Source organism: Mobula hypostoma, chromosome 28, assembly GCF_963921235.1.
Source record: "Mobula hypostoma chromosome 28, sMobHyp1.1, whole genome shotgun sequence".
In the NCBI taxonomy this organism is placed as follows: domain Eukaryota; kingdom Metazoa; phylum Chordata; class Chondrichthyes; order Myliobatiformes; family Myliobatidae; genus Mobula; species Mobula hypostoma.
In genome coordinates this window covers 27,042,553-27,056,526 of record NC_086124.1, presented here as the reverse complement: position 1 = coordinate 27,056,526, position 13,974 = coordinate 27,042,553, and the positions used below count along the sequence as shown (strand labels likewise).

At 43.9% G+C, this 13,974-nt stretch overlaps 1 protein-coding gene across 1 annotated transcript in view; it reads left to right on the top strand.

Moving 5' to 3' along the window:
• The first annotated feature begins 1,599 nt into the window (after positions 1-1,599).
• huwe1 (HECT, UBA and WWE domain containing E3 ubiquitin protein ligase 1) overlaps positions 1,600-13,974 on the top strand; it is a 286,355-nt gene continuing 273,980 nt past the window's right edge. The window contains exon 1 of the mRNA XM_063034669.1: positions 1,600-2,635. The gene's annotated coding sequence lies outside the window, so the exon portion shown is untranslated. The remainder of the gene's footprint in view (positions 2,636-13,974) is intronic.

The window sequence follows — 13,974 nt, the reverse complement described above, 5'->3', positions numbered from 1 at the left end:
GGTGCAGAGGTGAATGCAATGTTGGCATTCATTTCTAGAGGTATAGAATATAAGAGCAGGGATGTGATGTTGAGGCTCTATAAGGCACTGGTGAGACCACACTTGGAGTATTGTGTGCAGTTTTGGGCTCCTTATTTTAGAAGGGATATACTGACATTGGAGAGGGTTCAGAGAAGATTCATGAGAATGATTCCAGGAATGGAAAGGGTTACCGTATGAGGAACATCTGGCAGCTCTTGGGCTGTATTCCCTGGAGTTCAGGAGATCTCATAGAAACATTCCAAATGTTAAAAGGCCTGAACAGATTAGATATGGTGAAGTTATTTCCCATGGTAGGGGATTCTAGGACAAGAGGGCACGACTTCAGGATTGAAGGATGTGCTGTTAGAACTGAGGTGCGGAGAAATTACATTAGTCAGAGGGTGGTAAATCTGTGGAATTTATTGCCATGAGTGGCTGTAGAGGCCAAGTCATTGGTCTGTTTAAGGCAGAGATAGATAGGTTCTTGATTATCCAGGGCATCAAAGGGTACGGGGAGAAGGCAGGGGAGTGGGGATGACTGGAAGAATTGGCTCAGCCCATGATTGAATGGCAGAGTAGACTCGATGGGCCGAATGGCCTACTTCTGCTCCTATATCTTATGGTCTAAGAAAGTTCTAAAATTAGTCAGTTGCAACTTGGGTACTAACCTCCATAGTATCCAAGACATCTTCAAGGAGTTGTGCCTCAGAAAGGCAGCATCCATTATTAAAGACCCCCATCACCCAGGACATGCCCTCTTCTCGTTCAGGGATGAAGTACAGAAGCCTGAAGGCGCACACTCAGTGATTCAGGAACAGTTTCTTTCCCTCTGCCATCTGATTCCTAAATGGACGTTGAGCCCATAAACGCTACCTCATTTTTATTATTTCTGTCTTTGTACTACATTAAATTTGACTATTTAATATATATATAGTAATTGATTTTTTTTCTCTCTAATCATGTATTGCATTGTACTGCTGCCGCTAAGTTAACAAATTAAAGACATTGCCGGTGATTCTGATTCCATCATATGGGACCCCCATAACCCAGGATATGCTTTCTTCTCGTTGCTGCTATTGGGAAGGAGGCACAGGAACCTCCCGAAAGCGCACGACCAGCTTCAGGAGCAGGTATTACCCCTCAACCATCAGGCACTTGAACCAGAGGGGATAACTTCACTCAACCCATCACTGAACTCCTCTCACAACCTATGGACTCACTTTCAAGGATTCATGTTCTCGATATTTATTTATTGTTGTTATTTACACGGTCTGTTCTCTTTTTCACACTGGTTGTCCACCCAGTTAGGCGCGATCTTTTATTAATCCTATTTATGGTGACAAATAAGTGAGTAATCAATTTACCCAGAACTGTTGAACTCAGCCACTATTTCTGGCAGCTCATTCCAAATACGCACCACTGTTTGCATGAAGAAGTTAGCTAATATGAGGTGATCAGAGTTTTAAGGTGACTGGAGGAAAATCTTCGGGGAAATGTCAGAAGTAAGTTTTTTTACACAGTATGGTGGTTACAGGAGTCGTGGTAGAGGCACGTACATTAGTGATACTAAAGGACTTTAAAATAGGCATGAAAAACAGAGACGGTGGGGTTTGATTTATCTTGGAGGAGGTTAAAAAGTTGGCACAACGTCATGAGTTTCTACATTTTGTATATTTGTACCTGGGCTCTTCGCCGGCACTGCCTGTCGTCATCACGCATGCGCAACGGTTCCATCGCTAGCTGGATGCGGCGGGGTTCGCTCCCCCCTCGCAGCAGGTGCTTTACCTCAATCACACAGCCAGGGCGGCAGCATAGCTGGAGGCCAGCGCCTTCTCACCAATCAGGCAGCGGCGTTGGTGCCGCCTACCTTCGCAAGGCCAGGGCGGCAACGTTCGCATGCGCCTTCCTCCCTCAGAGTGCGGTGGCAGATCGCGGGCGAGTCCTGCCGCCTTCCCATCCGCCAGAGCAGCAGCATTGTAGACATGTTTCTAACCAATCAGGTGGCAGCATTGCGGACTACTAACTACGGATAGGGCTTCAGCGTTTTGGGCCCTCTCGCATCTTCACCAATCAGGCAGTGGTGTTACAGCCGCAGCTCGACTTCCGACCAATCAAACGGTGGCATTGGTGACACCTTGCCACCAATCAGGTGGCAGTGTCGCAGCCACTTTTTGTCCAATCGCGCAGAGGCATTGGTTGCGCTCGTTTACCAATCAGGTGAGGGCGCATTGGAGGCTCCTTTCCCTCTCTCCGCAACAGACAGCAGCATTGAGAATGCTTTCCCTCTAAACTGACGGCAGCATCGCAGGTGTTTATCGCTTCCTACCGCCAGGGCGGCAGCATCGTGGGCGCCTTCCTACCGCCAGGGCGGCTGCGTCGTTGGCGCCTTCCTGCCGCCAGGGCGGCAGCATTGCAGGCGCATTCCCACTGCTTCGCTGGGACTTTTCCACCGCCTCTCCAAGCCACCAGAGCGGCAGCGTCGAGGGCGACCTGCTCCCCGCCAGCCCCGCCCCCCCTTCCCTCTGAGCCCCGGCTCCGCGCGCCCGGTGTTGGAGCGAGCCCGAGGCTGCTGTCATCCGGGCACTGCGGCGGGAACATGGCCGACGTTGTTCAGGTGAGAGGATCTCGCTCTCTTTTCCGTCTTTTCCTCTCAACACCCTCCACCTTCCCCTACACCACATTCCCTCTCCCGGAGAAAATAAAGTAATAATCTTTTATTCACGAAAATCCGGCCGGAAGGTTAAGTCGGCGATTTTATTTGGTTAAAGTGAGGTAAAGATGACCTCCCCTCCCCCCTCCAACATTAACGCCGTTTTATTGAACCCCCCGCTCCCCAACCTCAGCTTTCTCCTAAGCTGAACCGATAGGGCGATAAAGGTGTGTGGGGCAGGTTGATCCATCTGTCTCTCTTAATTTATCCCTCCTCCTCCTATGAGAGAGGCCCTTGACCGCCATTTTATTTTCTCTCTCTCTGCCTCTGTGTAGTGAGGTTGGGAGGGGGGGTTAAAAGTTGCGAATTGTGGTCAAAATCTGTCTTCTCGCTTCTCTCTGGGGCCCGGGAACAGTTCCCCTTTTCAACAGATGGTTAATGGAAATCTAATTTGGATTAAAAAAATACCTTTCCCTCTCGCCGTGCTTTTAACACGTTTCCTCGTCGTCGTCGGTAATTTAATATTTTCTTGAAGCTGCAAGACCGGGGTTGCTTCTGTAAGTGTATGTGAGAGAGGGGTAGTTGGTGACTGCAAGTGAAGCCTGAGGCCTTGTGCTGGGCCTGACTAAGCACCAAGGAGCTGACACACACACACACATACACCAACCCGGCCTCTTCCTCCACACTGAGCGGCTCGCCACTCATTTCAGTATCTTCCCTTAGAATGGAGGTTTCTGCATTAATTTTATAATCTTAGAGCTGTTGAATAATTATTTCTTCCTAAATGATATTTGAGTTGGGGCAGGTGGAATTTCCTTTTTCTTCAACAGTAAGCAATTGTGTTGCTATTTTATCCGAATGGCGCATGGCACAACGGGCTTTCAGCAGGTGATATATTCACGTTTGGTTGTGAGAAAGAGGGAATTGAATGCGAGAGCGAAAATAGATTTTTTTTTAAAGAAAAGGTCTAATCTGATGTTTGAATCTTTCACTCTTAAAAAGAAAGCATCCAGATAATTTTCTTCCCACAATTAACCAGACTTGTAGCAGGGTATTTGATCTTGGCTGAATTACTGAGATGGAATTTTGAAAAGAGTTTGTTCGGGGTAATTTGCTGTTCTAATTCTGTTGATTTTCGGAGATGTTTCTGCAGAAGGCTGATTTGTCATGTTGAGTTGCTGGGAATTCTTTTGCCTTAATTTTAAAAGGCAAACAATTTTGCTGATGTATGCCTGTGTGAGAATGCAAAAGTGCTTGATTTTAAATGTTTGGCGTTAGTATTTTCTTTAATGTAAGCTGTCCTGTATGCTACATGTGAGTTTAGAAATATTTAAGATTCTTTGTTTTTAGGACTATGATAAGCACGCATTGATTTAAGATCCCAACTCCCCATAGTGTCATAATTAACTTAAAATGTTTGCTTTTGGGTGTTCTAAATCGACAGGTCATCGAACATTACAGTACAGACACATGCTCTTTGGCCAATCTAGTGACTGCCGAACTATTATTCTCCCTAGTCCCATTGTCCAACAGCTGCACTCTAGCTCTCCATATCCCTCCCTTGCATGCTGCTATCGAAATTTCTCTTGCTTGAAATCAAACCTGTAACTCCTGCAGCATGTTCCACACACTCTCCCCACCCTTAACCCCATGCGCTCTTGATTTAGTCTCACCATACCTTAGAGGAAAATGCCTGCTTGCATTTACCCTATGTATACCCCTCATAATTTTGTATACCTGTTGATAACAGGGCTTTTATTTGTAGATGGAGGTGAAATTTAGGTGAATGTGTTTTGTTGTGTAAGTGTGGAATGGTTTTCAAAGATAATTATAATTTGTAACTAGGATATAGGTCTGGAGTTTTATAGCTTTATGGATGTTTACTGTGCTCAAGTAATAACAGTAAATTTGTATGCAGCTTTTTGGTACTGCTCTAAGCTTTCTGTCTGCCTCCCTGACACCCCAAAATGTCATGGGTTTTCAATTTGGGTGCATCTTAAAGGGGGGGGATTCAAACCTATTTTGAAGCATGCAATTTTGTGTTAACATTTGTGTCTTTTTCTCCATGCTTGACTGTTCTAGCTGGCACATTGCATTCTTCATGAGCTAAGTTTATCAAAGCCCATGCACTTAAACTCCCCGGTTTCAGCTGATCCACCACTTCATTGGTTAGTAAACTGCCTGGATTACATTTCTGGTGGTGCCTCAGTTACTAAAATTCACAACGTGATGCTTCAAGCCCCACAAGGCCTTGTGTTCTCTGTCCTGCGGTATCTGTTCTCTTTCTGATATACGTTCCCTGTTGTCCAAAACGCCTTCAGCAAATTTAATCCGAACCTTAGCAATTCTCTAAACCTTTCTCTCTTTCAAAGTCTCCCTTTTTAGTCTTTCCCAGTTTCTCCCGAGGTGAACAACAGGAATTCTGCAGATGCTGGAAATTCAAGCAACACACATCAAAGTTGCTGGTGAACGCAGCAGGCCAGGCAGCATCTGTAGGAAGAGGTACAGTCGACGTTTCAGGCCGAGACCTTTCGTCAGGACGAAACGTCGACTGCACCTCTTCCTACAGGTTCTCCCGAGGTGGCTCATTGTTGGACATTGTCTGAATGAGCTCGTGAAGAAAGCTTTGTGGAAAGCACTGTCAAAATGAGATTTGTGTTGGTGGTGCATGTTGAATCATTTGTTCTGAATTTTGTCCTTGTAACTTTAACCTTAAGACCTAGGAGCAGTATTAGGCCATTCAGCCCATTGTCTGTTCAACTATTCCATCATGGCTGACTTATCTCTCTCAATCCCATTCTCCTGCCTTCTCCCATAACCTTTGATGCCCTTACAACATCCTATCAGCCTCTGCTTTAAATATACCCAATTACCTGATCACCACAGCCGTGTGATTCACCACCCTCTTGTTAAAGATTTCCTCTTCTGTGTTCTAAAGGGCCATCCTTCTTTTCTGAAGCTGTGCCCTCCGGTCCTAGACCCCTCCACTGTAGGAAACATCCTCTCACATCCACTATATGTTTCAGCGAGATCCCACATTTGACAAAACTCCACACGTTCAAGCCCAGAACTCATCATTTCATTCTCGGGATCATTTTCGTGAACCTTCTCTGGACCTTCTCCAATGCCAGCACATTCTTTGTTGGATAAGAGCCCAAAATCGTTGACAATAGAAATCAGAATCTGGTTTGTTATCACTGATGTATGATGTGAAATATGTTGTCCTATGGCAACAGTGCATTGCAAAGACCTAAAATCTATGCATTACAAAAAAAAGGAGGAACAAGGTAGTATTCATGGACTGTTCAGAATTCTGATGATGGAGAGGAAGGAGCTGTTCCGAAATTGTGTCTGAATCTTCAGACTCCTGTATCTCCATCCCAATGGTAGTAATGAGAAGAGAAAATTTACAAGGATGTTGCAAATACTGGAGGACCTGAGTTACAAGAAAAGTTTGTTAGGACTTCATTGCTTGGAACGTCAAAGATTGAGGGGAGATTTGATGGAGGTATCCAAAAAATAAGAGGGGTATAGATAGGGTAAATGAGAGCAGGCTTTTTCCACTGAGGTTTGTGGGGAGTACAACTAGAGGTCATAGGTTAAGAGTGAAAAATGAGATGTTTAAGGGGAACATGAGGGGAAACTTCTTCACTCAGAGGTTCATGAGTGTGGAATGAGCTGCCAGCACAAGTGATGCATGCGAGCTCGATTTCAAAGTTTAAGAGAAGTTTTGATGGTAGGGGTATGGAGGGCTATGGTCTGGGTGCAGGTCAGTGGCACTAGACAGTATATGTCTTTTCTATGACTAAGTGCATCAGAGTCTGATGTTTGGTTAGATTTGTATTCTTTCAATTTAGAGATTCAACGGGTAAACTGGTCCTTCCGGCCCAATGAGCCCACGCTGCTTATAACACTGGTGTGACCCAATACTTAACCTACTAACTCAAACATCTTTGGAACTTGGGAGAGAGCTGGAGCACCCAGAGGGAACTTGAACATTCACAGGAAGCAGGTACGAACTCCTTACAGACTGCGGTGGGAATTGGACCCAGGTTGGTGGCACTGTGCTAACCGCTTCACTACTGTGACTAAAGAACCTTAAATTTATGCATGATTGGGATTGATGTGACATGCACAATTACTGACTTTGACAGTGAGCTGTGGAGAAGCACCTCGTGCCTGGCATTCTTGTCTGATTAGAACTGTGCTGTGTGAGCACATTGGGTGATTGTGAATCGGATTCAGGTTTGATATCACTGGCAATGTGTTATTTTATGGCAGTAGTACAGTGCAATATACAAAAGATCTACATATTGAAATAAGAATTGTATCTATATATGTAATTTAATTAAATAGGTAGTGCAAAAATGAACAAAAAAAGTGAGGTAGTATTCCTGGGTTGTGTTATTGTCCATTGCGAAATCTGATGGTGAAAGGGAAGTTGGAATACAGTCGGCCCCCCCCGTATCTGCGGGTTCAACCAACTGCGGATTGGGATTGAAAAAAACTGGAAGTTCTCTCTCTAGCACTCGTTTGAGCATTGTTCGCCTTGTGTCTCGTTTGGATGCTACTTGTGTTGTGTGCACCCTTTGTTTCTGTGAAAAAATGGCTCCTAAACAATTAAGTGGTCAAAGCAATTCCTCAACGGCTAAGAGGGAGCGTAAAGTACTGTAATCGAGAGATGATTAAAAATATTACTCGTTTGAGCATTATTCGCCTCAAGTCTCGTTCGTTCGCTACTTGTGTTGTGAGCAAGAGGAAGGAGTTTAAGGCTAGTAAGGGATGGCTGGCTAGCTATGTAAAGCGCTACAGCCTCAAGAACTTAAAGATCACGGGACAATCGGCATCGCCTGATGCCGAGGCAGCATCAGTGTTCCCAGAAGCGCTACGATGGTTGCGTCTGTACTGAACGTGTAAAGACTTTTTTTCTTGTCATTATTCCCTAAACGATACAGTATAACAACTATTTACATAGCATTTACATTGTATTATGTATTATAAGTAATCTAGAAATGATTTAAAGTATACGGGAGGATGTGCTTTAGGTTATATGCAAATACTATGCTATTTTATATACGGGACTTGAGCATCCATGGAATTTAGTATCCGTGGGGGGGGGGTCCGGAACCAAGCCCCCGCGGATACCGAGGGTCGACTGTACTTGTTGTTTCACATAGCCCAGAAGGCAGCCATTCGGCTCTGTCCCTCCACTACCTTGTTTATCAATTTATTCACACAGGACATACTGCACTGTATAGGCCCTTTGGCTTATCATGTTGCTCCAACCCTATAGCTTACTCCAGGATTAGTATAACCCTTCCCTCTATTTTTATATCATTCATGTGCCTATCTAAGAGTCTCTTAAATGCCCCAAATGTATCTACTTCTACCACCACTCTTGACAGGACATTCCATGCACTTGCCACTGTGTGTGTGTGTGTGTGTGTGTGTCTGTGTATAAATAAATAAATAAAAATAAATAATCTGTGACATCTCTCTCTCCCCTGCCCCGACTTTCCTCCAATCACCTTAAAATTATGCCACCTTACACAGTAGTCATTTCTATCCCGGGGGAAAGCTTTATTGCTGTGCACTCAATCTGTGCCTCTCATGTTGTACACCTATCATGTTTGCCTTTGATCCTCCTTCACTCTAAAGAGAAAAGACCTAGCTCACTCAGTCTGTTCCTCACCAAGACGTGCTGTCTAATCCAGGCAGCATGATAGTGTAGTGGTTTGTACAACACTTTACAGTCTCAGCTACCCGGGTTCAATTCCCTTTGCAGACTGTAAGGAGCTTGTACGTTCTCTCTGTGACCATGTGAGTCTCCTTCGGGTACTCTCGTAAAGCCCTGACTCCAGACAACATAGCTCTCTGAGTCACTGAGGCAAGCAAGCCTCCAAATCCTACATCAGGGTTGTGGTCCTCTTGGAGGTGGTAGGATAATTGGCCATTGTAACTTGTCTGGTGATTATCGGGGAAATAAATCCGGGGATTGCTGGGCGGTGTGGCTGGAAAGGCCTGTTCTGTGCTGTATCTGGAAAAAAAAGCATCCTGATAAATCTGCTCTTTCTATAATAATGACAAGGGCAACAGGCCCTCAGCTCATGGTGTTGTGCCAACTTCCTAATTATTTTATGGTCAATCTAATTCTTCCCTCTATTTTACTATCATTGATGTGCCTATCTGCAAGTCTTTTAAATATCCCTTAAGTATCTGCTTCTATCACCACCCCTAGCAGTCTGTTCCAGGTACTCATCACCTTCCTCCAAGCACCTTAAATGGATATCCCTTTGTAATAGCTGTTTATGCCTGGCTGTCCACTCTTCTCTATGCCTCTTATCATCTTCCTTCTCATTCTTGTACAGAACAATACATTCTTGCTTCTGCCCTGTTGAAAGCTCTCTAATTTTTATTTGTATATGGTTGGAACAGCACCCTATCAGCTGGTACCTGCAGCCTTGCACCATTCACTCCCTACTCAACCCAAGAGGCTGACAGTTCATTTCCACTTCCCACAGATACTGCTCCACCCACTGAGTTCTTCCAGTTTTGCTCAAGGTTCTCTACTCTCCTCATTCACCCCACCATATCAAAAACATTTCCTTTGTCCTCTTTGCCCCCCTCCCATCTCCCAACTCTCTGCGAGTTAACATTTTCTTAAAAACATTTAGCACTGTCTGATAAAGGGCCATCATCTGAACTATTGACTCTATTTCTCTCTAGAGAACCTGGCCATTTCCTGTTTGTTTTTCAGATTGGCAGCACCCGGAATTGTTTTTCTATTTGATCATTGAATTTTGAAAACCAGTTCATCAGCGTATTTGAAAGTGACTTGCCTGTGCCAGTGCTGAAGCTTATTTAAAAATCTAATGAGTATGTCCCATTTGTTCCTCTCGTAGCACTTTTAACCAGGCCTTTAATTTCGCGACCATCCGGAATTCTTGTCAGTGTCCTAAATCTCACTAAGCCCTACTTAGTCATCAACACAAGAGATTCTGCATTTCAAAAAATCCAGATCAGAGTGCATGCGCGCACGCACACACACACTCCTCCCTCTCCCCCCCCCCCAAACACTGGAGGGACTCAGCAGGTCAGGCAGCGTCTGTGAGCAGGAGTAAACAGTCAATGTTTCAGGCTAAGACCTTTCATCAGGACTGGAATGGAAAGGGCAAGAAGCCAAATAAGGTGGGGGCGTTCATGGATGGGTTACATGGACTCCTGATTCTCTTGAATATAGAACATTACAGTACAGTACAGGCCCTTCACCCTAGTGTGTGCTGACCATCTAGACCTACTGAGATCAATCTAACCCTTCCCTCCCACGTAGCTTTCCATTTTTTAATCATCTGCGCTTATCTAAGACTTAAAATTGTATTTTTATATCTGTCATGAAACCACAGATTTTATGACACACAAGAAATTCTGCAGATGCTGGAAGTTTTAGGAACCCACACAAAACGCTGGAGGAGCTCAGCAGATCCAGCAGCATCAATGAAGGGGAATAAATAGTCAACATTTCTGGCTGGAGATCCTTCATCAGGATTGGAAAGGAAGGGGGCAGAAGCCAGAAAAAGAAGGTCGGGGGGTGGTGAAGGACAAACTGGGAGGTGAGAAGTGTTTTGGACTGAAGGAGCGATCTGTTTGGAGAGGAGAATTGGGCCATAGGAGAAAGGGAAGGAGGAGGGACCCAGAGGGAGGTGAGGAGAAGAGAGGGGAGCCAGAATGACTTGGGCTGCACATTTGTCTGTGACAATTTAATCCTAGCCTAATCTTGGGACAACTTATAATGACCAATTAACTTACCAACTGGTATATCTTTGTACTGTGGGAGGAGACTCAAGCAGCCATGGGGAGAACATACAAACTCCTTACAGACAATGGCAGAAATTGAGCCAGGGTTGCTTGTACTGCAAAGCGTTGTGATAACCACTGTGCCCAATAAATGTACCCAATGACTTAGCCTCCACAGCTCTCTGTGGCAATGAACACCAGAGAACTTCTCCAGTGAGAATTCTAAATAAATTCCTCCTCATCTCTGTTCTACCTTGTACTGTTTGATGTGATGAAATGATGTGTATGGTTGGCATGCAAAACAATTTTTTTCACTGTACCTCAATACATGTGGCAATAATATATCAATCTCCTAATTTTAATGTACCATTTTGCAGCAGTCCAAGGGTCCTAGCCTACTCATTCCCACTGTACTTGCAATTTAGATATCTTCAATTCTTGTTGGTGTCAAACTTCTAGTTCACTGAGCAACGTAGATTACCCAGCAAATGGGAAGGATCTAAATAGGCTTAAACCTGAAAGGAATCTATTTGTGTTTACTCACTGGGCAGGATACACGTCAGGATTGTCATTTAAAAAATATATAAGTGCCATTCATGGGTGTGTTATCTTGGGGGGGGGGGTGGAATCGCTATCTTCCTACATTTTCTCACAACATAGGCCAATCTGTCATCCCAAGTGTTAAACCATACTTTTTTCTCTGAAACATCTTCCATAAACCGTAAGACAGGAGTAGAGTTCAGCCCATTAAGTCTGCTCTGCAATTCGGTCATGGCTGATTTATTATCCCCAACACACCATGCTCCTGCCTTTTGTGTAATCTTTGATGTTGCTAGTAATCAGGAACCCATCAACCTCCACTTTAAATATTCAACTCTCCTCCAGATTTCCACTGCCCACCCATGTTTTCAGTGCCATTTAGTCTATCAACTCGAGTTTGGGATTCAGGAGGCGGTGCTCTCTGCATCATGAGGGCAGGGTTGAACCAGGGTCGCTGGAACTTTGAGGGTGGAGCTCCACAAAGCTGCTCTTGATTTTGAAGAATTGCATTGTATGCTAAGCCTATATTGAGAGAAGTACAGATACCATTAAAAAACTACACTGTACCTTTTTGATCATTGTCTTGTGGAAGGCTACTGAGAAGCAGCGAAAGAATGCAGTCAGTATACATCAACAGGAAGAAATGTGCACTTACTGTCCACTTTATTAGGTTAGTGGCTACTGAGTGTATATTTCTAGTCTTCTGCTGCCGTAGCTCATCCACTTCAAGGTTTTATGTGTTCTGCGTTCAGAGATGTTCTTCACATCGCTGTTCTAATGCATCGTTACTTGAGTAGTTGTTGCCTTCCTGTCAGCCTGAACCAGTCTGGCCAGTCTGCTCTGACCTCTCCCGTTAACAAGGTGTTTTCACCCACAGGACTGCCACTCACTGATTGTTTTTTGTGTCTATGAACTCTAGAAACTGTTGTGCGTGAGAATCCCAGGAGATCAGTCGTTTCTGAGATACTCAAACCACCTTATTTGATGCCAACAATCATTCTAAAATTAGTTGCTTGGATCTGATTTCTCTCCCATTCTGATGTTTGGTTTGAACAACAACCGAAGGTCTTGACCATTTCTGCATGCTTTTATGCATTGAGTTGCTGCCACGTGATTGGCTGATTAGATATTTGCCTTAAAGAGTAGGTGCACCTAAAAATGAGTCACGGTTCTGATGAGGAAAGGCTGTGAAATGAACAACAGAGTATGGGTAAGTGAAACGCTTTTACAGCACCAATGATCACTAATTGGGTTTTGATTCCTGCCACTGTCTGTAAGGAGTTTGTACAGTCTTCCTGTGACCGCCAGGGTTTCATCCCACATTCAAAAGACGCATGGTTAGGGTTAGTGAGTTGTGGGGTTACTATTTTGCTGCCAGAAGTGTGGTGACATTTTCAGGCTGCTAAGCTAATTGTTGATTTTGATCCAAATGAATCATTTCAGTGGTTCATTGTTTCAATGTATATGTGACAAATAAAGCTAATCTTTAAAGGAATTTTTTTGTTTTAATATATGAAGGTGTAAGGAGTGAAACTGTTTCCACTCAGAAGAGAATACCTGTATGCCATCAGTATTAGACAATTACCAAGAAGCATAGCACAAGATTTGGATGAAATCTCTTTACCAAAGGATCACTGTGATTGTGAGTGCTTAAACTGTGTAGATTCCCTTAATCGGTGTATGGGGCAAGAATAAGAGGGAGAAGGCAAAGTAGATCATTCCAGTAGATACGGATTTGGAAAGCTGGGAGAAGGTTCGAGTGGGACATATGGAACATAGAACAGGTTGGCATAGTTCAGTATGGTGCAGGTCTTTTGACCCAGGATGTGCTGAACTTTTAACCACCCTTCATCGCCCTCCACTTTTCTTTCATCTATGTAAGGTTCTCTTAAATGACCCTAATATATCTACCTCTACTACCACCACCACCACCCCTGATGGGGGGTTCCACTCACAAACCACTCTGGATAGAATGCAGGGACAGTTTGTGCCCAGTGCCCTGTGTTTGTGTCATTTCTAACAAGACCAGCCAATAGTGCCATTGTCTGACCTGCTGCTCTTAGTCTGAGGTTTATTGACTGCTGGATTTATTTTGCAGCATGATATTTGGTGTACTTGTCATTTTTGTTTAAAGGAAGTATTCTGAGCGTGCAGATTTAGTTTTCAATATGGTTTTAAAAATCCCCCTCATGTTAATTGTTCTTCCACCTTGTAGTTTGACATTAGCTTGACATCCAGGCAATGCTCTCTTCTCACTGCTATCATTGGGAAGGAGGGACCAGAGCCTTGTGTCCCACACTACTAGTTCAGGAATAGTTATTACCTTCAACCATCAGACTCCTGAACCAGCGTGAGTAACTTCACTCACCTCAATACTGATCTGATTCCACAACCTACAGATCCATTTTCAAGGACTCACCAACTTGTGTTCTCGGTATAATTTATTTACTTATGTTTTTGTATTAGCACAGTTTGTCTTTTGCACATTAGTTGTTAGGCTTCGTAGTGTTTCATTGATTCTATTGTATTTGTTCGACTGTGAATGCCTGCAAGAAAATGAATCTCAGGGTGATATATGTACATTGTTAATAAACTTAACTGCTTTTCATGATGGATTATTTGGAGTCAAATGTGCTAATGATCTAATTCAAATCTCAAGGTTAATTTCTCAGAGTACAAATGTGTCACCATATGCAATTCTAAGATTCAGTTTCTTGTGGGAATACTCAATAAATTCATAATAGAACAATAACCATAGAACCAGTGAAAGTTTGCATCAGCTTGGGTATTCAACTAGTGTGCGAAAGGCAACAAACTGCAAATACAAATGGGAAAAAATAGTAAATAAGCAATAGATGTCCCAAACATGAGATGACGAGTCCTTGAAAGTGGGTCTGTAGGTTGTGGGAACATTTCAGTAACGGGGCAAGTGAGGTTATGCACTCTTTTCTCCTCTCCCCTCCTGCAAG